A 22,835-nucleotide genomic window follows, 5' to 3' on the forward strand; every position below is an offset into this window, starting at 1 on the left:
CAAACCAAGATCTGCGAGGTTCCAAAATGCCAGCTCCTCGCTTCTTCCTTTCTCAGCCTACCAACATAACTGCTTGGAGAAGCCTGCACAAGTCACGTGTTTGCCAGTCCCCACTGTCTCATTCCAATGCTGAGTTGCCTCTGGGATAGAGCAAGTCTTCCTTTGCTCCCTGTAGCTATTAGGGCCAGATAGAGACAGAGGGCAGGTGTGGGTGGGATGGAGGATCCCCTTTCATTCACACTCAGCAGGTGGCTTTCTTGAGCTTATTTTTTCCCTTTAAAGCTGTCCTAATTGCTATTTTAATCAGATTTTGTATTCCTATAAATCTAAGGTGGAGGTTGGGGAGAAAAGAGAGGAAGGTATGGTGAGATGTCTACTGAACTTGCTCCTGCCAAGGCCCCTCCCCATATACTCTCAACGAAAGTTGCAGGTGAGTCTCCCATGCTGGGAGTCAGAATCCGGCAGAGCCTCAGGCAGCAGGGAGCTATAGTTAGAAAGAGCACAATCGCAGAACCCCCGTGACCTGCAGCTGCTGGCCTCCTGGAAGCTTCCTTTGTTACTCTTGGTTGGAAGACTGTTGTTACTATGCTCTTTTAACTATATTCACAGGGTCTAGGATTGGGTTAGAGAAAGGATGAGGGGGCAGGTGGGAGGAAAAAGGCTGAATGAGTGCTGGGAAGCGAGGCATCTGAAGGGACTCCTTCATGGTCATGTCTAGTCTGATATTCAGAGCATTATTGATTTTTTTTCTTCCAAAAATTACAAGTATTTTATTTTCAGCATCTTTTTCTAATTCTTCCTAATTATAATATGCTGTTATTTTACAGCCACCCATTCTCATTTTGTGGATATGATTCTCTACTGTAGTTTTCTGAGCACAAGAAATCAACTTTGGCTGCACATTGGAATATCTGAGAAGCTTAAAAATACTGATGTTGGCCGGGCGCGGTGGCTCAAGCCTGTAATCCCAGCACTTTGGGAGGCCGAGACGGGCGGATCACGAGGTCAGGAGATCGAGACCATCCTGGCTAACACGGTGAAACCCCGTCTCTACTAAAAAAAATAGAAAAACTAGCCGGGCGAGGTGGCGGGCGCCTGTAGTCCCAGCTCCTCGGGAGGCTGAGGCAGGAGAATGGCGTAAACCCGGGAGGCAGAGCTTGCAGTGAGCTGAGATCCGGCCACTGCACTCCAGTCCGGGCGACAGAGCGAGACTCCGCCTCAAAAAAAAAAAAAAAAGTACTGATGTTTGGGCCAGGTATGGTGGCTCATGCCTGTAATCCTAGCACTTTGGGAGGCTGAGGCAGGCGGATCATGAGGTCAGGAGGTTGAGACCATCCTAGCCAACGTGGTGAAACCCCATCTCTACTAAAAATACAAAATTAGCTGGGTGTGGTGGCAGGTGCCTGTAATCCCAGCTACTCGGGTGGCTGAGTTACAAGAATCACTTGAACCTTTGCTTCCACTCCTCCTGTCCTTGGACATCAGACTCCAGGTTCTTCAGCCCTTGGACTCTGGAACTTACATTAGTGGCCTTCTGAGGGATCTCAGGCCTTTGGCTATAGACTGAGGGCTGCACTGTTGGCTTCCTGCTTTTGAAGCTTTTGGACTTGAAATTCTGACTTAACTGATCAACAGTTAGGTCTAGGGAATATCTGTTCTGGGGAGTAGTGGGCAATGAACCCTGAAAAGCTCTGTGACATTATGATATAATAAAACATATATGTGGTTTTCCTCCCCAGTCCCTGGCACAGAACTCCTGAAACCCTTGTAATTTCCTGAGTGGCAGGGATGCAAGGTACATCGTTTGTTCTAATATTTGGTCTTGGACTCTGGTTCCTGACAAAGAGCTCCTAAATCCTTGGGAATTTCCTGGGTACTAGAAGGGTCATTTGTTCTATTAATAATTAGGCAACTCTTGGGGGGGCTCCTGGATAGCTTTGGGATGGGAACTGGTCAGCAGAAAGACCAAGCCATGGTTAGAAGCTTGGAACATTCAGTCCCATCCCCTGTTCTCCCCAGGAAGGGGAGCAGAGCTGGAGATTGAGTTAATAACCCATCATGCTGATGTGATGAAGCCTCCATAAGACTACAAGGCTCAGAGAGCTTCTAGGTTGGTGAACACATCTGCATGCTAGAAGGGTGGTGCACCCCAAGTCTTGCCCTCAGGACACGTTTGGACTCACTCTGTGTACCTCTTCATCTGGCTGTTCATCTGTATTCTCTATCATATCCTTTATAATAAGCTGGTAAAGAGGCCAAGCATGGTGGCTCATGCCTATAATCCCCACACTTTGGGAGGCCAAGGTGGGAGGATCACTTGAGTTCTGGCAACACAATGAGACCCCATCTCCACGAAAAATAAAAACTTAGCCAGGCTTGGAGGTGCACACCTATAGTCCAGGTACTTGGGAGGCTGAGGTGGGAGGATCACTTGAGCCTGGAGGTCGAGGCTGCAGTGAACCATAGCCATGCCATTTTGCTCTAACCTGGGAGAGAAAGCATGACCCTGTCTTGGAAAAAAAAAAAGCTGGCAAACACAGGTAAACATAAGTGTTTCCCTGAGTTCTGTGAGCCATCATAGCAAATGGGTGCCTCCAATTTGTAGCCAAGTTAGAAGTGTGAGTAACCTAGGGACTCACTAGCTGCAATTGGCATCTGAAGTTTGGGGGTAGTTTTGTGGGACTGAGCCCTTAACCTGTGGCATCTGCAGTCACTCCAGGTAGTTAGTGTCATAATTAAATTGTGATACACCTAGTTGGTGTCCAAAGAGTTGGAGGATTCTTTGGGGTAGAATAAGCCCTGAGACATTTTGTGTCAGAAGGGTTGAGTGTACTAGAGCAAAACAGTGTGTGTTTGTTTCCTGTTTAAGCTCCCAGGTGATTTTAGCGTGCAGCTAAGACTGAGAGCTGTCTTGAGGATATGAAGTCACTACTTTTCAGGTCCTCATCATTCTGGTCAGTCTCTTTTCTCAGACGCAAGTCCCCACTTTTGTTGAGATTTTCTCTTTTTGATGGCATGGGCCATTTTCAGAGGCTGACCAAGCTTACCTTCTGCCACGTGGGCTACACCTCTGCCTGCACCCTGGGCTTCAAGTCCTACCTGGAGGTGAGGAGCTGGGGCCTCTTGGCTTACTTGTGGTTTCCTATCTCCTCAATTCCTTGACGAATGCTGCCCAGCCTTTAGAAAGAGGGTCCTTCCTTGTTTTCAAAAGTGGCTGTATTGTCTTTCACACCCCTCTCTTCCTTCCTTCCTTCTCTCTTTCTTGTTTTTTGTTTTTTTTGTTTTTGTTTTTTGTTTTTTTTTTTTGAGACAGAGTCTTGCTCTGTCACCCAGGCTGGAGTGCAGTGGCCGGATCTCAGCTCACTGCATGCTCTGCCTCCCGGGTTTACGCCATTCTCCTGCCTCAGCCTCCCGAGTAGCTGGGACTACAGGCGCCCGCCACCTTGCCCGGCTAGTTTTTTGTATTTTTTAGTAGAGACGGGGTTTCACCGTGTTAGCCAGGATGGTCTCGATCTCCTGACCTCGTGATCCACCTGTCTCGGCCTCCCAAAGTGCTGGCCTTCTCTCTTTCTTTTTGTATCTTTAACAAAATCTCTTCCTGGGGTCTTATGAAGGAGATTTCAGCAAGAGTTTAGTCCACATTCCTGAAATCTGGGGATTTTACTTTTTAACTTTATATATTTCTGTGTTATTTGAATTATTTTGCCACAAATACATTGCTCTTGTAATATTTTGTCAAATATTTTTATTAAAAAATTATATTAATAAGGCCTACGTAATAACCTTTAAAATGTTTATGACATAATGCTAAGGGAAAAGGCAGACATATGTGCAGGAGGATCACAACAATGTAAAAAAGGATCATGACAAAAAACGAACTTTATCCATAGATGACAGGCTGGAATGGGCTGGGCACCATGGGTCACGCCTATAATCCCAGCACTTTGGGAGGCCAAGGCAGGTGGATTGCTTGCGGCCAGTAGTTCGAGACCAGCTTGGCCAACATGGCAAAAACCTCATCTCTACTAAAAATTAAAAAATTAGCTTGGTGTGGTGGTGCACACCTGTAATCCCAACTACTCAGGAGGCTGAAGTAGGAGAATCACTTGAACCGGGCAGGCAGAGGTTACAGTGAGCTGAGATCGGGCCACTGCACTGCAGCCTGGTTTACAGAGTGAAACTCTGTCTCAAAGCAAAAAAAGACAAAACAAAAAAAGAAATAGTGCTTATGCTTATGTGATGAGATAAATGCTTACTTATGTGTGGGAAAGTCTTTTGTTCTTTATGCATTTTTATTATATGTATATATATATTTTAAAGAGTACATTCTCCTTTTACAATGGGTGGTAAATTGAACCACTCATGTTGAATGAGTTTAGTCAACTGCAGAAGTTACATATCATAAGAAACAGTTTGTGGGAGACACCCAGGCTCAAAGGAGCTACTGGGGTGTATCCCAAGAAAGGTGTGACGGGAATGTGGTTATTGTTAGGACACAAATAACACTGTCAACTGTGGTTTGTTTTTTTTTTGTTTTTTTTTTTGAGACGAACCAGACTGGAGTGCAGTGGTGTGATCTTGGCTCACTGCAACCTCTACTTCCTGGGTCCAAGCGATTCTTCTGCCTCAGCCTCCTGAATAACTGGGATTACAGGTGCCTGTCACCACAACCAGCTAATTTTTTTTTTTTTTTTTTTAGTAGAGAGGGCGTTTCACTATGTTGGCCAGACTGGTCTTGAATTCTTGACCTGAGGTGATCTGCCTGCCTCGGTCACCTGAAGTGCTGGGATTGCAGGTGTGACCCACCATGCTCGGCCTGTCAACTGTACATTAATAAATAAGACATGAAACCTTAGTTTAGTGCACAATTGTGCTCCATTTACCTCCATTCCCCCTTTTCTCCATCAAGCCTACCTTGTATTTGTTTAGGCAGCCACCTTTCAATAACCCATGAAGTGTCTGGAGCTCCACCCTCTGCTCAAGAGGAACGGCACATGACCCAGGCCTCTGCCAATCAGCATTTCACATTCCTCATGATCGATTCAAAGGTGAGCAAGTAATTGAAGTCAGTTAAATTAGTGCCACTGCAAGAGGCTCTTCCCCACCCCAGTATTGCCATGGTTTTGATATGGTTTATCCACACAAAACTCACATTGAGGCTTGGACTCCAGTGTGGCAGTATTGGGAGGTGGTGCCTTTAAGAGGTGATTAGATTGTTAAGAGGGATGAATGCCTTACTCTTGCAGTGAGTTCTTGTTCTCTCAGTTCTGGATTAGTTCCCATGAGAGTGGGTTGTTATAAAGCAAGGCTGCCTCTTGCATTTGGTCTCTTTTGCTTGCCCTTCTACTTTTCTGACACACTGCAATGCAGCAGGAGGCCCTCACCAGATGCAACTGCCTGATCTTGAACATCCCAGTCTCTAGAACTGTGAGCCTAATAAACCTCTTTTATAAATAACCCAGTCTCAGGTATATTGTTATAGCAACAGGAAAAGGATTAAGACATATGTTGTACTTGAACCTTAATGTGCTTGAACTTGAAACTTGATGACTGCAGCAGCTATAGCCATCTTACTTCCATGTGAAGCCTGAGAATTAAGCAACACATGGAAGGGAACACATCATTTGGGCCCCGATTTGGCCATGAGCTGCCCTTAGATTTTTTTTAGTTATGTGAGCCAATACATTTCCTAAAACAGGTAAAATTATGTTTTTAGACACTGATAACCAAAACAGTACAAACTATGCTTATGGAGATTTGCTTTAAAAAGGAGAACTAGAGAGAGAGAATTTGTTGCCTTTTGACCAATGCTTCCTTGAGAGAGCTGATATTCTTTTTTTTTTTTTTTTTTGAGGCAGAGTCTCGCTCTGTCACCCGGACTGGAGTGCAGTGGCCAGATCTCAGCTCACTGCAAGCTCCGCCTCCCGGGTTTACGCCATTCTCCTGCCTCAGCCTCCCGAGTAGCTGGGACTACAGGCGCCGGCCACCTCGCCCGGCTAGTTTTTGTATTTTTAGTAGAGACGGGGTTTCACCGTGTTAGCCGGGATGGTCTCGATCTCCTGACCTCGTGATCCGCCCGTCTCGGCCTCCCAAAGTGCTGGGATTACAGGCTTGAGCCACCGCGCCCGGCCGAGAGAGCTGATATTCTGATTCCTGACCTCAAGCCACTATTTGATTGGCAGATGTACGCTTATGCACTGCATAATGACATTTTGGTCAATGATGGGCGCTTGAGCCCAGGAGGTCAAAGCTGCAGTGAGCTGTCATTGCGCCACTGCACTCCAATCTAAGTGACAGAGTCACTTGTCTCAAAAAAAAAAAAAAAAATTGGCCAGGCGCAATGGCTCACACCTGTAATCAATCCCAGCACTTTGGGAGGCCAAGGAGGGCAGATCACGAGGTCAAGAGATAGAGACCATCCTGGCTAACACAGTGAAACCCTGTCTCTACTAAAAATACAGAAACAGAATTAGCCAGACATGGTGGCAGGTGCCTGTAGTCCCAGCTACTCAGGAGGCTGAGGCAGGAGAATGGCATGAACCCAGGAAGCGGAGCTTGCAGTGGGCCGAGATCGCATCACTGCACTCCAGCCTGGGCGACAGAGTGAGACTCCGTCTCAAAAAAAAGAAAAAAAAAAGATACATCTTTTCTATGCTTAGATGTGTTTATATACACAAATACTATTGTGTCACAATTGCCTACAGTATTGAGTACAGTAACATGCTGTGCAGGTTTGTAGCCTAGAAGCAATAGCCTCTACCATATAGGTTAGGTGTGTAGTAGGCTAAGCCATCTAGGTTTGTGTAGGTATACTCTATGATATTTGAACAATGACAAAATCACTTAATGATGCATTTCTCAAAACATGTCCTCATCTTTAAGTGATGCATGACTGTGTATCTCCTCTGAAGAAATAGCCATTCATTTGATTAGCCTAGTTTGATGAAACTATCTCATCATGAAACCCAACTCCTATTTCTGATTCCAGGTTTACCAAGCTGTCTTCTGATCTGTGGTTTAGCCCTTTGACTGCACTGATTATCAGGCAGGCACCCTCCCATTATGCGTGAACACACTGGCATTACGTTTGTTCAGTCAGCCTTTCGCAAGTTTGTTTAAACAATTAGTTGCTAGAGCATGCATGTAATAGAAACCTTGAGATTCTGGCTTCAAAACTGAGAACAGTCCCAGCTCCATGGTGACCCACTGTAATATGGAAGAGCCAACTAAGTTGAGACTCTGTATCTCTCTTTAACTTCAACAAGGTCATTCACCTAAAAGGAGGACTAATAAAGACAGAGTGTGTATGTTTGTTATGTGATCCAGACAGTACTGGTCAGCCCTGCAACATGGTAGTCCTGGGTTTGTACAGCTACTGTTTTTGGTGTAGTCTTGGGCAGACCACCATCTCCGTAAGCCTCTATTTTGATTCTTCTACTATAAAGTGGTAAAAATAACACTTTTTGCATGTGGTTATTGCAAAAACTAAAAGGAATGACATACATGAAGTCTAGGCAAAATAAAATAATAACTACTCAGAGGCAGATTTTCCATGAAGTTAATAAAGTTTCCTGGGCCCTAATAATGTGTTCACATAGTCCTTTGGTTTCATAAAAATTGTAAATTCAAGATATCTTTGCTATTCTTTTTTTTTTTTTTAAGACAGGGGATCTCACTTTGTCACCCAGACTGTAGTGCAGAGGCACGATCTTGGCTCACCGCAATCTCCACCTTCCAGGCTCAAGCGATTCTCCTGCCTCAGCCTCCTGAGTAGCTGGGATTACAGGTGCATGCCACCACTGCCTGGCTAATTTTTGTATTTTTAGTAAAGACAGGTTTTCACCATGTTGGCCAGGCTGGTCTCGCAACTCCTGACCTCAAGTGATCCACCCACCTCGGCCTCCCAGAGTGCTAGGATTTACAGGCATGAGCCACCACATCCAGCCAATTTTTCTTAAATCAAGTCCCCCAAATCTTGTACTGGTATTATTTCATTATCATGATCTCATTTAAACCTCACAACAATACTAGGAAATAGCTATGGTTGTTACCATTTTACAAATGAGAAAATTGAGGCTTATGGATATTAAGTAACTTTTCTAAGATCATACTATGAATGGTAGAGCCAAGATTCAAACCGAGGCGGGCTGCATCCAGAGAGGGTCCAGGGTCCACGTCTTAATCAATCACCTGGTTTCCTAAATGTGCCTGTACTGAAGAGTCACCAAAGGGCACTTATTAAAGCACAGATTCCAGAGTCCACCTCAGAGATAGCAAATCAGGGTCCCTAGGGGAGGGACCTAGTTTCTGTGGAGGTTTCTACTCATGAACCTCTGCTCCAGTGAGCTGTATTTGTCTGTCTGTCTCCAATCTTGGGGGCAGCAGTTTTTCCTGTGTCCTCACCTTTCTTACAGATGCAAGAAGAGTTGTTGAGTTTTCAGCCTGTCCTGCTTTGTAGTTGCTATTAAGATAGAATGGCAACTTCCAAGCTCTTTACGTGCAGAAGCAGAAACCAGAGGTCCTATCCAAAATAGTTTTAAATTGTATTGACCTTACACAAAAGTAGAGCAATGTGCTGAATCCCTGTGTATCCATCACCTAGGTTCAACAATTTTTATAATTTTGCTAATTTTGAGAAGCAGTTTAAAAATTCAGAGACCAGTTCTTAACAGTTGAAAAAACAGAGAGTTAAAATAGTCATTCAAATAATTTGGGAAATGACATTAATTATTTTTAAGTAAATTACCAAAATGATTTGTGCAAGAGCTTACAAATAGCATAAAACAAAAAACCAATAATGTTAACTACTTTGGTAGCTCTTTTGTGTAGTATCACTTTACTCAAATCCCCCCCAATACTCTATTATGTGAGGAGAAATCTATTTTTTATTACATTTCCTTCTGAATCTCAGAGAGCAAAACAGTCCAATTCAATCACCAAACTTGTGGAGTCCATAGGGCGTTCCCTTGTGCTACAGGAGACCAGAAAGGAGTTGTAAAGCTTAGCCACAGTTATTTGGAAGACTTTATTGGGAAAGTGGTGTTTGAGTGGCATCTATTAAGAGTAGACTTTATGTCTAAAGCAGATGTGGAAGGAGCAGAATTTCAGGTTGAGGGAACTTCATGTACACAGATGGGAGAGAAGGTGTAGAGTTTGGGGGTGTGGTTACATAATAGTGTTTGTGATGGAAGGGTAATTTAAGAGCTGGATGGGTCTTAAAGGTGACATCATGGAGCAGAGGTTAAAGGCATAGGTTCTGCTGGCAAACAGACCTGTCTGGTTACCTCCTGCCTCAGGTGACAGTGCTGATTGCCAACCTAAGAGCCATTCCCAATGTGTGTTCCTTAGTGGTAGAGCTGCCTTCCTCTCTAAAGGTTGGAAATGCTAGATACTCATTTACCAGCCTCCTTTGCAGCTAGGGGATGGACATGTAATCCAAGTCTGGCCAAAAGGACCTGAAGGGAAATCTGGAGGGGAGTTCTAGAAATAGTTTCCTCCCTAATCAAAAAAAGACACTATAGCAAAAACTTCTTTTTGCCTCTGAACATAGCTGTGTGATGGTGTGAGCACTGGAGCTATGGCAGCCAACCTGTAACCATGAGGAGAAGCTGCTGATGAAAGCCAAGGTGCTGAGGCTAGCGGAGGAGATAATATAAAGTATTTAGTGCTTGATGACATCATTATGCCACTCTACTTATGCGACTCTTTGGAACATCAGATTGTGTAAAATGATGCATTTTCCTGATTATTTAGGCCATTTTGATTTGCATAACCCCTGGGTTAATATCAGCCCAGAAAGTAGAAAAGAAAAACAATAATTATATATATATATATATATATATATATATGTTTTTTTTTTTCTTTTCTGAGACAGAATCTCATTCTTTCGCCCAGGCTGGAGTGCAGTCAGTGATGTGATCTCAGCTCACTGCAACCTCCGCCTCCCAGGTCCAAGCAATTCTCCTGCCTCAGCCTGCCAAGTAGCTGGGATTACAGGCAAGTGCCACCATGCCTAGCTAATTTTTGTATTTTTAGTAGAGACGGGGTTTCACCATGTTGGCCAGGCTGGTCTCAAACGCCTGACCTTGTGATCTGCCTGCCTTGGCCTCCCAGAGTGCTGGGATTACAGGTGTGAGCCACTGTACCCTGCAACAATATATTTTTATACAATTTTGTACAATTTTCTTTTTTTCTTTTTTGAGATGGAGTCTCACTCTGTCACCCAGGCTGGAGTGCAGTGGTGCGATTTTGGCTCACTGCAACCTCTGCCTCCCAGGTTTCGAGTGATTCTCCTGCCTCAGCCTCCCGAGTAGCTGGGACTACAGACGTGTGCCACCATGCCTGGCTAATTTTTTGTATTTTTAGTAGAGATGGGGTTTCACCGTGTTAACCAGGATGGTCTCAATCTCCTGACCTCATGAACTGCCTGCCTCAGCCTCCCAAAGTGCTGGGATTATAGGTGTAAGCCACCTCGCCCTACACAATTTTCTATTTTTAAAAAATCTCATGTTCAGCAAAATCACGCATCACAAGCTTTGTGGAAAAAATAGGGTTAAGGGCAGACCACTCAAAACATTAAGAAGTTTGTAAGTAGAGCCCTGATAAAAACAACTGTCCTAATAAATATCTTGACACAGTTTGTTCTCTATTGGTGCTTGCAGCTAACCACACAGCCAGGCCTTCCTTTGCAGCTTTATATCCGGGTACACCTGTTTCCTCCTGAGACGTGAAGGTCCTTGAGGACATTTGCTTCCGGGAGAGACAATTGTCACCAAAATTAAAAATACGATCTAGAGGTAGCTTTCTGAAATCATTTTAAACATAAAGAGATATGACTTCAAAATTTTTCATCTGAACTCTCAATTTCCTTTAATAGCTTAATATAGTGAAAAATTGAGAGGTTCTTGAAACCACTAAGTCTAATAAAAGAATGCAGTTCCACGGGTTTTCGGTTTTCTGCTTTTTCCTTAGGGTCCTCAAAGATGAGGAAGGCTTTCTCTTTGTGAGAAAGCTCTTTCTAGTCACTTCAAAACATACTGGAAAAATAGCATATGAGCTAATTTGGTTTCTGTGATATGATGAGTCTATTCCCCTATTACTTGTCACATGAGAGCAACTTAGGACTAAGAAAACACCAGTGTGGTTAAATGGTAAATTTTATATTGTGTGTATTTGGCCACTATGTATATTTAAAACTTGAGCATCTACAGGAGCTCTTGTGTATGTGGACTATACCTATCAATATTTAGTAGTCAGTAAAACTGGGATTTTTTTTTTTTTTAAACAACACCATTATGATGATGCTAACATTGGTGTATCCACCACTCAGCTTCGGAAATCAAACTTCACTGATATACTTGATTCCCCATGTGTGTCCTTCCCTGAACGCATTCCTTTGTCCCCCAGAAGTACAAACTATACAGGATTCAGTGTTTATCATTCCCATGTCTGTCTTTATGGGTTTTCTAAATTTAGAATATCCCCAGAGACATATAGTTTAAAATTGTTAAGCCAGTGCAGCCATAACACAGTATGTGTATTATTTTAGAACTTTTATTGACTTGGTTCATCCACCCTTACAGATGCCATTGGTCACCCAGCCCCCTCCAAAGCAGAGGTGTAGTTCTCCCCAGTACTTTATTAGCTGCCTTGAGGTCTTGCTTCCAGTCCCTTCAGAAATTATGGTGGGGACACACACATACACATTAATGGAATAAACACTCTTCCCTCCTCTCCCTTGGGGCTCCCTCCCCCAAAGAGGTCCATTGTCCACAAGTACTCATCTGTGGGACTCAATATGTTCCCAACCACAACAGAGCATTACGTTAGAATAGGAGCTAACATGTATGGGAATCAGAGTATGTTTAGAATTACATCTTAGCACACTGAAAAATGCATTGGAAGAGCAGCCTTTATTGACAGAGACAGTCCTGGCTAATAGATCTGCCCAGTTTTAGGCTGCTTAGGGGAACTAGGGTCCTGGAATAAGAAGCCCAACCCCCTCCTATGAAGAGAGGAAAGCTGGAGACAAAAAGAGGAAGCGAGGCCGGGCGCGGGGGCTCAAGCCTGTAATCCCAGCACTTTGGGAGGCCGAGACGGGCGGATCACGAGGTCAGGAGATCGAGACCATCCTGGCTAACATGGTGAAACTAGCCGGGCGAGGTGGCGGGCGCCTGTAGTCCCAGCTACTTGGGAGGCTGAGGCAGGAGAATGGTGTAAACCCGGTGGGCGGAGCTTGCAGTGAGCTGAGATCCGGCCACTGCACTCCAGCCTGGGCCACACAGCGAGACTCTGTCTCAAAAAAAAAAAAAAAAAGAGGAAGCGAGAGATGAATTGCAAAAAACTAATCAGATTGGGACCTCAAGGTAACATTTTGCATAATAAGTTCTAACGATGTTTTCTTGTTTACATCAGCCTCCTCCTCTTAGCCTGTCTTACTAGGCTGGTGTTTAATTCCAATGCTTCTAAGTTAATTTATTCAACTTTATTATCCTTACTATAGTAGCCTCCACTAGGGTTCTCCCCTACCTCTCAAAGATCGCATCTAAGTGTGTATAAAGCTATTAGATAGAGGAGAGGAATCAGGATGAACTTCACAGCATTTTCATATTACCTGTGGGTTTTGGAGCCTATGCTTCGGCAGCTGAAGCTGAACTGTGTGGTTGTTGCTAACATTGATGTATCCACCACTCAGCCTCAGAAATAAAACTTTACTGATATCATTCAACCCCATGTGTGTCCTTCTCTGAATGCATTGCTTTGTCACCCAGAGGTAACAGCTATCCAGCATTCAGTGCTTATCATCCCCATGTCTTTCTTTATTGGTTTTCTAAATTTGGAATATCCCTGGAGACAACTTTGGCAACTGAAGCTGAACTGTGATGGTTGTTGACCTCTGATGTGCTACTTTTTAATCAAGAACTTATTTTCCCTCTTTCTCTCTCAGCTCCCACAGGCCCATTCTGATGACTCATGACTTGTATACACAGAACAACAGAGAAAAGAAAAATAGAATTAGATAAATGAGCAGGGGCAACAGTGAGGGCTATGTCTTACAAAGAACCATTTTTAATTAAATTATTTTTCTCTCTTGAAATTCTTTTTTTCCCTCAAAAGTGGGAAAAATTCTCAAATAACAACAGCAAACCAAGAAAGCAGCTTAGTCTGCACTGCATTTGCATTTCTTAGTTTCATTCCCTATTTAAAAATGTTGTAGGCAAATGTATTTTGACAGTGGGAATGAACATGCACTTTAAAATTATGGGACCTAGTAGATTTACTAGAATGAGCCCTGACTGGGAGCCAGGGGACCTGGCTTTGAATGGTCCCAACCCAAGCACTTAATTACTTTAGTTTCTTCACTTATAAAATTAAATACACCATCTACTACTGATGAATGAATAAACAAAATATGATATATCTACAGAAGGGAATATTGTTCAGTCACAAGAAGGAATGAAGTATGGACATGTGCTACAACGTGTGTTGCTAAGTGAAAGAAGCCAGACACAAAGACCATACATTTCACGATTCCACTTACATGAAATGTACAGAATAGCTAAATCTAAGGACGTAAAGTAGGTTAGCTAATGGGTACATGTTTCTTCCTGGGTTGGTGAAATGTTCCAAAATTGATTGTGCTGATGGTTGTATTTAAAACTCTGCATATACTGAAAACCATTTAATTGCACATTTTAAATGAGTGAATTGTATGATATGTGAATTATATCTCAATAAAGTTTTTCAAAAAAAAAGAGAGAAAAATGAAACAGTGATTTCTACCCAGCCCAGATATGTTGTGAGGCTCAAATGAATTGTTTTTACAAATAAGAAAACCACTTGAAACTATACAATGAAAATTATTTTTAGACTTAATTATTCCTTAAACTCGAGGCTGATATACTGAAGGAATTTTTCCAGTGACAATTGGCATTTCTATAGAGCAGAATTGTACCTCTGCTTACAGCTCTGTGGATGAAGATCAGGGAGGAGGAGCAGTTTAAAGTTGGTGAGAGTGTTGAGGGGAGGGAACAAATGACTGGCTTGTAAGATCCTTGAGGTCAGGGATTATTTTTATCTTGTTCTCTTTTATAATCCCAGTGCCTAGTACAATGCCTGACTCAATAAATGTGAATGAGCAAATAATGAATCAGTGGTCAAACTAATGAATTAGGGGTCTGACTGAAAATGATGAGGCACTTTCAGTCAGCCAATAAACTTTTACCAGCCAACAAATTCAGATTCTTATTTTAATGTTGACAGTGACTTGGGCTTTTGGGGATTCTACCTATTCCTTTGCTAAGAGAGTGATAATTCTCTTTCACGTGTTGCACATCACAATGGTCTCTCTCTGTTACCCAAGCTGGAGTGCAGTAGCATGATCATGGCTCGCTGCAGCCTCAACCTCCTGTACTCAAGCGATCCTCCCACATCAGCCTCCTGAGTAGCTTTGACTATAGGTGCGCACCATCTCCCAAATAATTTGTTATTTTATTATTTTGTAGAGATAGGCTCTCACTGTGTTGCCCAGGCTGGTCTTGAACTGCTGGGCTCATGCAGTCCGCCTGCCTTGGCTTCTCAGAATGCTAGGATTACAGGTGTGAGCCACCACGCCTGGCCAAAAGTTTTAATGTAAAAAACTTCATCAGTGTTGTGGCTAAGATTCACTCTATCTTCTATTAGTTGTTATGAGTCAAGGAGAGGGTTGGCCTGCAGAACAAAATGATGACTTGGTCTAGTCATGCCGGGAGTCCTGAGTGACTGTGGAGCAAGCTGAGAGGTCTGCTTTGCTGAAAGACAAGGACAACACATTCATAGGGTGGTTTGGAATTAGGGCAACAATTTTGTGTGGTCCTGTCATTGTAGGTCACTGTGGTGGGACAGCAATCACCAGCCTTGGGGAGAATCAACCATTCTCTATTTCTCTATTTTTGCCATTTGGGAAAAGACTTGTGGGTTTGGGACTAAATTGACATCATGGCAAACAAGTGCCATTTACATCTGAAAAGCTGAAATCAAAAGGAGAGTAATTCTAGGGGAGAACACTCCACTTCCTCTGATGGGTTCTTGAGTTCCCTGCTCTCTTTTCATTAAACCTTTCCAAAAATAAAAAATAAAAATAAATCCTTGTCACCCAAAAACTCTAACTGGAACCCCTCTGAAGGACCACTCATGTCTTGTGTGTGAGTAACAGCCATGGAAACGTGGTTGAAGAACTGAACTTCAGGACCTGGACTGCCCAGAGCAACAGCTACTGCATTCAAGGCCTGGAAATTTCCATTTAGAAAATAAATCTGGCTTAAGAAAGGATTTCCTCATGACAGGGAAAAAATGGACAGTTGGTCAGCTTGACAAATGAGAGTTCCTCGTGACAACTGGTAAAGAAAAGCTCTAGGACACACAAGGGAAGTTTGAAACAGTGAAATTTAACTGGTGCCAAAGCTTCCTCACAGATAGATAACTCCAAGTTTCCCCATTTATGCTCAGACAATAAGCCCTTCCTATGCAGGAGACCTGACAACAGTGACAGCAGAAGGCTTATTTGTGAAGGGACTTTTCTTAACCTTTTATTTTCCTCCCTCTACTTCCAGTCACTTACTTGGACACATGTCCTGGAGCTGAACAGCAGTATACTCTAAACTTCAAAAACCTCTATAAAAAAATGACTTGTGTAAGGGAACTGTATATAACACACAAAGTAGATCATCTTTCCCTCCCCTCCTCCACTGATTTCTGCCAAAACAGACATCTGAAAAGCCAGGAAACCAAGAAAGAAACAAACACAAACCGCTAGTAAAACCAGCTCCCTTAATAAAAAATATCTTCCAATCTCCAGCTCCCTGATTTGATAAACACCTTAAAAAATGTTTGGCTATGACTTTTGATTATTCTGCCTGTGATGTTATTTACTTTAGATCATAAATCTGAAGACCAGGGGCTTGTGTTTGCTCAGGCCACAGTTTGAGTGATGCTGCAGCATGAACTCTGGAGTCAGGCGGAGGTAGGCTAGAATCAGACTCCATGTGTACCAGCTGTCTCAATTGGTAAACTGGGAAAGTGACAGCGGTTTCTAATTTTCATCTGTAAAACGGGGATAATAATAATAGCCTCAGATTTGCTATATGAATCTAATCAGCTTATGTATGTAAATGAGACCATAATCTAGAATAATCCCATACCTGTCCCTATCTACTCCCTTTTCTCTAGATAATCAATTTTATTTGTTTCTTATCATTCCAGAGATTCTTTACAGAAATATAAGCAAATTGAATAACTTCTTTTGCCTTCTTGCTTACATAAAAGGAGCATATAACTGCTCTGTGCCTTGTTTTTTCTCTTAATCTATCTTGGAAATCTTTTCATATCAGTACAAGAAGAGCTTACTCATTCTTTTTTTCTTTTTTTCCTTTTTTTTTTTTAAAGCAGCACGAGATTTAATTGTGTGGCTGTAGCACAGTTTATTTAACCATTCTTTATTGGAAGACATTTGGATTATTTCCAAACATTTCCTATAACAAATAAAGCTGCAGTGAATATTCTTATACATAGTGTCATTTTGCATGTATGTGAGTATAACTAAAGGGTTTATACATTTGAAGTTTTTAAAAACAACTTTATTAACATAAAATTTATTACAGTTGTAATTTGATGGCTTTTGCCAAATTGCCCTCCAAAGGGGTTGTACCATTTTGTACTACCCAGCAATGTATGAGGGTGTACAGTAAACTATTAGAAGTGGGCACTTACAGAAGGTAGGATAGGTGGGCCCAGAGAGAATTTCAACTGTCTTTAAAAATATGACATGTGGCCGGGCACAGTGGTTCACACCTGTAATCCCAGCACTTTGGGAGGCCAAGGGGGCGGATCACCTGAGGTCAGCAGTTTGAGACCAGCCAGGCCAACCTGGTGAAACCCTATCTCTACTAAAAATACAAAAATCAGCTGGGCGTGGTGGTGCGTGCCTGTAGTCCCAGCTACTCGGGAAGCTGAGGCAAGAGAATCCCTTGAACCTGGGAGGTGGAGGTTCCAGTGAGCCAAGATCGTGCCACTGCACTCCAGCCTGGCTGACAGAGCAAGACTCCATCTCAAAAAAAAAAAAAAAAAAAAAGACATGTTAAAAAAGTTTACATATAGGTCTATATTCTTATGGTAAAATGTGGTAAGAAATTAAAGTGCCCCTTGGTTAACACTCTTCTTCCCTTCAGCCAATCCCAGTCTTTCCCATGTTGTGAATTGTTTGGTGTGTCATAATAATTGTCAAATCCAGTGGCCATTTCTCAGTTCCTGTCCTCCTTGAGGTATCTAAAGATCTCTTCCCAAGATTCTCTCTTCCTTTGGTGTTCACGACACAAACATTCTTTTGGTTCGCTCATAATTCTGTGATCCTTTACCATCTTCTCTGGCTTCTCTTTCTTCTCTTGCCTTAAAAAACAGGCCTAATAATGGGCACTATTTGCTGAATGCCAGTGATGTACAAGAAAAACAGAACCCCAAACCACAAGGAGTTTAAGGTCTTAGGGTGTGGCAGATTGTTTGCAAAGGCGGTTGAGATAATTCCTCCTGCCTCTGTAAGTGTATTAGTTTACTAAGGTTGCTGTGACAAAATACCACAAACTGCATAACTTAAACAACAGAAACCTATTTGCTCACAATCTGGGAGGTTAGAAGTCCAAGATCAAGGTGTTTGAAGGGCTGGTTTCTTCTGGAGCCTCTTTTCTGAGGATTAGAGATGGCCATCCTCTCCTTTGTCTTCACATCGTCTTCCCTCTGTACCTGTCAGCAACCTCATCTCCTCTTCTTATAAGGATACCAGTCATGTTGGATTATGCCCACTCTAACAAGCTCATTTTGAACCTAATTACCTCTTCAAAGACCCTATCTCCAAATACAGTCACATCCGGAGGCACCAAAAGTTAGGACTTCAACATATGTGTTGGGAGGAACAATTCCGCCCATTCCTTAAGCATGCCCTTTACAGTATGATTTTGCTGTCGTTCCCAGTAAGGGGTTTAATCTCTTTCTTCACTTCCTAAGCTAGGTTGGCCTTGTGACTTGATTTGACCAATAGAATGTGGCAGAAGTGATGTTGAACAACTTCCAAGTCTAGACTTGCAGTTTCTACTTATACTTTCTTGAAACACTGCCCTGAGACCACCATGTAGAGATGGATGTTGCTATAACCTCCTGGAGGATAAGTGGGCATGGAGGAGGAGAGCTAATGCATCCCAGCCATCAATCAGCACTGACTGCCAATCATTTGAGTGAGGTCAGCTTGGACCGTCCAGCTGTTCTTGCCATCATCTGACTGCAGTTGCATGAGTAAGCCCAGGTAAGACAAGCTGAAGAAGTGCCCATCCAGCCCACAAAAATAACGAGAAAGAATACGCCGTAGTTGTTTTTAGCCACTAAAACATGATTATTATTATAAATCACTATTTTTACATACAACAGTCATTGATATTGGAGGAGACAGAGAAATTATACAAATAACTATCAACACATTAAGTTTCATAAAAGGAAAAATACATGTTGAGGCAAATAGTGGGAGCCAAATTCATGTGGGAAGGGGAGAAGGTCTTCTGGGAAAGGGATGTTTAAGTTGAGATGTTTATGATGAGTAGGAGTAGTGAGGCAAATTTGGGAGAGTAAAGGGTAGGAGGAGAAAGTATAGGTTAGATTCTATTCAAATACTCTTTCCCCTGCCCTGTGCTCCATGGGAAGAATATGTTTCCCTGCCCCATTTATGTTGGGCTTGGCCATGTGGTTTTCTTGAGCCAGTGGTTCATGGTTAGAAATGACCAATGTGTGGTTCTACTGGCCTCTGGGAGCTTCCAGTCATTCAGGGCCTTGAAAGCCATGTTAAAAATGATGGCCTGGGTGCGGTGGCTCACACCTGTAACCCCAGAACTTCGGAAGGCTGAGGTGAGCAGATCACCTGAGGTCAGGAGTTTGAGACCAACCTGGCCAACATGGTTAAACCCCATCTCTTCTAAAAATACAAAAATTAGCTAGGCATGGTGGCTGGCGCCTGTAATCCCAGCTACTAGGGAGGCTGAGGCAGGAGAATCGCTTCAACCTGGGAGGCAGAAGTTGCAGTGAGCGGAGATTACGTCAAGAGTGCAACTCCATCTCGAAAAAAAGAAAAAAAAAAGATAGACTTCGGTGGCTCGTGCCTGTAATTCCAGCACTTTGGGAAGCCAAAGTGGGATGATTGCTTGAGGTCAGGAGTTCAAGAGCAGCCTGGACAACACAGTGAGACTCTGTCTCTACAAAAATTAACAAATTAGCTAGGCATGATGGCATGTACCTGTAGTCCTAGCTACTAGGGAGGCCAAGGCAGCAGTATCACTTGAGCTTAGGAAATTGAAGTTACAGTGGGCTATCATGATGCCACTGCACCCCAGTCTGGGTGGAGACCCTGTCCAAAAAACCAAACCAAACAAACCAAATAAGACAAGAACACTATGGACCCTTATTCTGTGTAAAATGATGCAGCCGCTATGGAAACCAGCATGAAGCTTCCTCAAAAAAGTTAAAAAGTAGTACAATTCCGCTTCTGAATATATATCCAAAAGGATTCAAAGCAGGATCTCAAAGAGATCCATGTTCATTGTAGCATTATTCGTAATAGCCAAGAGGTGGAAACAATCCAATTGTCCATTGACAGGTGAATGGATAAACAAAATGTGATCTATACAGACAGTAGAATATTATGCAGCCTTAAAAAGGAGAGCCTGTCACATGCTACAAAACAGATGAACCTCAAGAATATTGTGCTAAGTGATAAAAATTAATAAAAGGACAAATACGGTGGCTCCACTCATATGAGGTATCTGAAGGAGTTAAAATGATAGAAACAGAAAGTAGAAAGGTAGTTGCTAAGGGCTGGGAGGAAGGAGGGGCAATTAGTGTTTAATGGGCATAGTGTTTCGTTTTGCAAAATGAAAAAATTCTGAAGATCTCTTGCGGCTGGGCGCGGTGGCTGAAGCCTGTAATCCCAGCACTTTGGGAGGCCGAGATGGGCGGATCACGAGGTCAGGAGATTGAGACCATCCTGGCTAACACGGTGAAACCTCGTCTCTACTAAAAAATACAAAAAGCTAGCCGGGCGAGGTGGCGGGCGTCTGTAGTCCCAGCTACTCGGGAGGCTGAGGCAGGAGAATGGCGTAAACCTGGGAGGCGGAGCTTGCAGTGAGCTGAGATCCGGCCACTGCACTCCAGCCCGGGCGACAGAGCGAGACTCCGTCTCAAAAAAAATCTCTTGCACAATAACATGCATATACTTAACATTCCTGAATTACACACTTCAAAATGGTTAGTGTTAAGTGTGTGTAACCACAATTAAAAATAAAATTTGAGCCGGGCATGGTGGCTTGCACCTGTAATCCCAGCTACTTGAGAGGCTGAGGCAGGATTGCTTGAGGCCAGAAATTTGAGCCCCCATCTTTAAAAATAAAATAAAACTTGAAAAAAAAAAGGCCAACTTTATTCTAAAAGCACTGAGAAACCACTTCAGGGTTTTAAACAGGGCAGTGACTTGCTCAGTATATCCTTGCCTTCAATAACTCATCCACCATTCCAGTTTCAGTTACCAAGTCTACTCTCAAATTTGGCTGGCCCTGACTTCCCTCAGTGTTCCAGGCTACATTGCTTACTCCCTTTTTTTGAGACGGAGTCTCGCTCTGTTGCCCAGACTGGAGTGCTCACTGCAACCTTCACCTCCTGGGTTCAAGCAATTCTCCTGTCTCAGCCTCCCAAGTAGCTGGGACTACAGGTGCATGCCACCATGCCTAGATAATTTTTGTACTTTTAGTAGAGACAGGGTTTCACCATATTGGTCAGGTTGGTCTCAAACTCCTGACCTCTGGTGATCCATCCACCTCGGCCTCCCAAAGTGCTGGATTACAGGCCACTGAGTGAGTGAGCCACTGCACCCGGCCACTTATTCCCTTTTTTTTTTTTTTTGAGACGGAGTCTCGCTCTGTCACCCAAGCTGGAGTGCACTGGCCAGATCTCAGCTCACTGCAAGCTCCGCCTCCCGGGTTCACGCCATTCTCCTGCCTCAGCCTCCCGAGTAGCTGGGACTACAGGCGCCCGCCACCTCGCCCAGCTAGTTTTTTGTATTTTTTAGTAGAGACGGGGTTTCACCATGTTACCCAGGATGGTCTCGATCTCCTGACCTTGTGATCCGCCCGCCTCGGCCTCCCAAAGTGCTGGGATTACAGGCTTGAGCCACCGCGCCCAGTTATTCCCTTTAAGCTGTTTCTTCCTAGATAGTCAAAATAGTGCATGACATTAATGTATCACGTTAAGTTAAACTGACCCTGGGTCAAGCACTGTGGGTTCAATATAGCAATCCCAAGCCTCCAGGGTCTCCTGACAGACAAAACAACCAGCTTAGTACAATGAATTAAATGCTACTCTCTTTTCCCGGAAATGCCCTCTCTCCTTCCGCCCCTTCTGTGCCCAGGAACCAGGTCAAGAATCACACATCTTCTCTAAGATACTTTCCTTATACCCTCAAAATTAATCACGCCCTCCATAACTTATACCTGAGTCTCTTATTGCTGTTGGGTTGTCTATAACTACATTTTCATGTATTTAACTGACACATAAGTATTAAAATGGGACATCTGAATGAGAATTCTTCATTTCTCTTTGTTACCTAGGGGATAATCATTACTGCCTCTTATCTAAATAGAATTAGATAATTGGATAGTTGATCTTGCAGTGATGGAGCCTGGGTTCCAGTGACCTGGGCTGGTAAATACAATGTCTGCTCACCGTGCAGAGAAAGTAGAAAGGCTGTTTGGGTTGAGTTGTGCCCCCACCACCGCCCCCCAATTCATAAGTCGAAGTCTTAACCACCAGTACCTCATGATGTGGCTGGATTTGGAGACAGGGTCTTCATAGAGGTAAGTAAGCTAAAATGACATCATTAGGGTGGGCCCTCATCTAACACGGCTGCGTCATTCTAAGAAGAGAGTAGGACACCAACAGGTACAGAAGGAAGAACACGTGAAGACGCAGGGAGAAGATGGTTCCCTGAAAGCCAAGGAGAGAGGCCTCAGGAGAAACCAGCACCTTGATCTTGGACCTCCAGCCTCCAGAACTGTGAGAAAATAAATTTCTGTTGTTTAAGCCCTGGTAGCTGGTGTTTTGTTATGGCAGCCTGAGCTGACTACTACAAAGGGTTATGTCACTTGCCACCATAAGTCAAGGAAAGAGCTGATTTTGGAAAAGAACTTATGTTCAGAAAATATGAAATCGAAAGGTCCCATCTCAGGGTCCTCCTGTTTGGAGTTTATCCTTCATTCTGTGGAGAGGAATGTGACAGATGCGGTAGAATGGGGAGAGCAACCTGTGTTTTCCGGCTGGCTTGTGCAGCCACGGTGCAGGCAATGGCCTGGGGCCAACCTCACCCTGCCAGGATTTCAGCAGGCACTTAAGAATAAAGACACACACACACACACACACACACACACACACACACAGAGAGAGAGAGAGAGAAAATATAAGAGACAGACTTTGAGTATTTAATGTAAAAAGGAAAAATGATTTTTTCTTCCACTAGCAGATATGCTTAGAACATCACGATGATGTCCCTAAAGTAGCCATGAACATATTTTTGACTCAGTATCATTTCAGTGACTTTAATAGAGGACATTTTACTGGGTTTTAAAAAGTGTGAAGATCTCCACAGCCATTCTTGTTCCAACATGTAGGAATAGCTGACTCTCAATTAGCTGTCTTACTAAAAGGAATCACAGGGCTACCTATTATTAGTGTATATTATTTTTCTCAATGCTTTAGATAATTTGGCATTTATTTACTGT

General features: G+C 43.3%; 1 protein-coding gene across 4 annotated transcripts in view; it reads left to right on the forward strand.

The window, feature by feature from the left end:
- The window catches only part of NDUFAF6 (NADH:ubiquinone oxidoreductase complex assembly factor 6), a 113,329-nt gene that overhangs the window by 23,023 nt on the left and 67,471 nt on the right, over positions 1–22,835 (forward strand). For 2 of the 4 annotated variants that reach the window (XM_033202662.1, XM_033202666.1), the window contains exons 3-4: positions 4,930–5,048; positions 18,038–18,328. The exons of 1 other annotated variant lie outside the window; for it this stretch is intronic. The gene's annotated coding sequence lies outside the window, so the exon portion shown is untranslated. Of the gene's footprint in view, positions 1–4,766; positions 4,826–4,929; positions 5,049–18,037; positions 18,329–22,835 lie in introns of those variants that run through there. One more of the 4 variants, XM_033202664.1, reaches the window with a different exon arrangement.

The sequence above is a fragment of the Trachypithecus francoisi genome, unplaced genomic scaffold (genome assembly GCF_009764315.1).
Source record: "Trachypithecus francoisi isolate TF-2019V2 unplaced genomic scaffold, Tfra_2.0 Lachesis_group7, whole genome shotgun sequence".
In the NCBI taxonomy this organism is placed as follows: Eukaryota; Metazoa; Chordata; class Mammalia; order Primates; family Cercopithecidae; genus Trachypithecus; species Trachypithecus francoisi.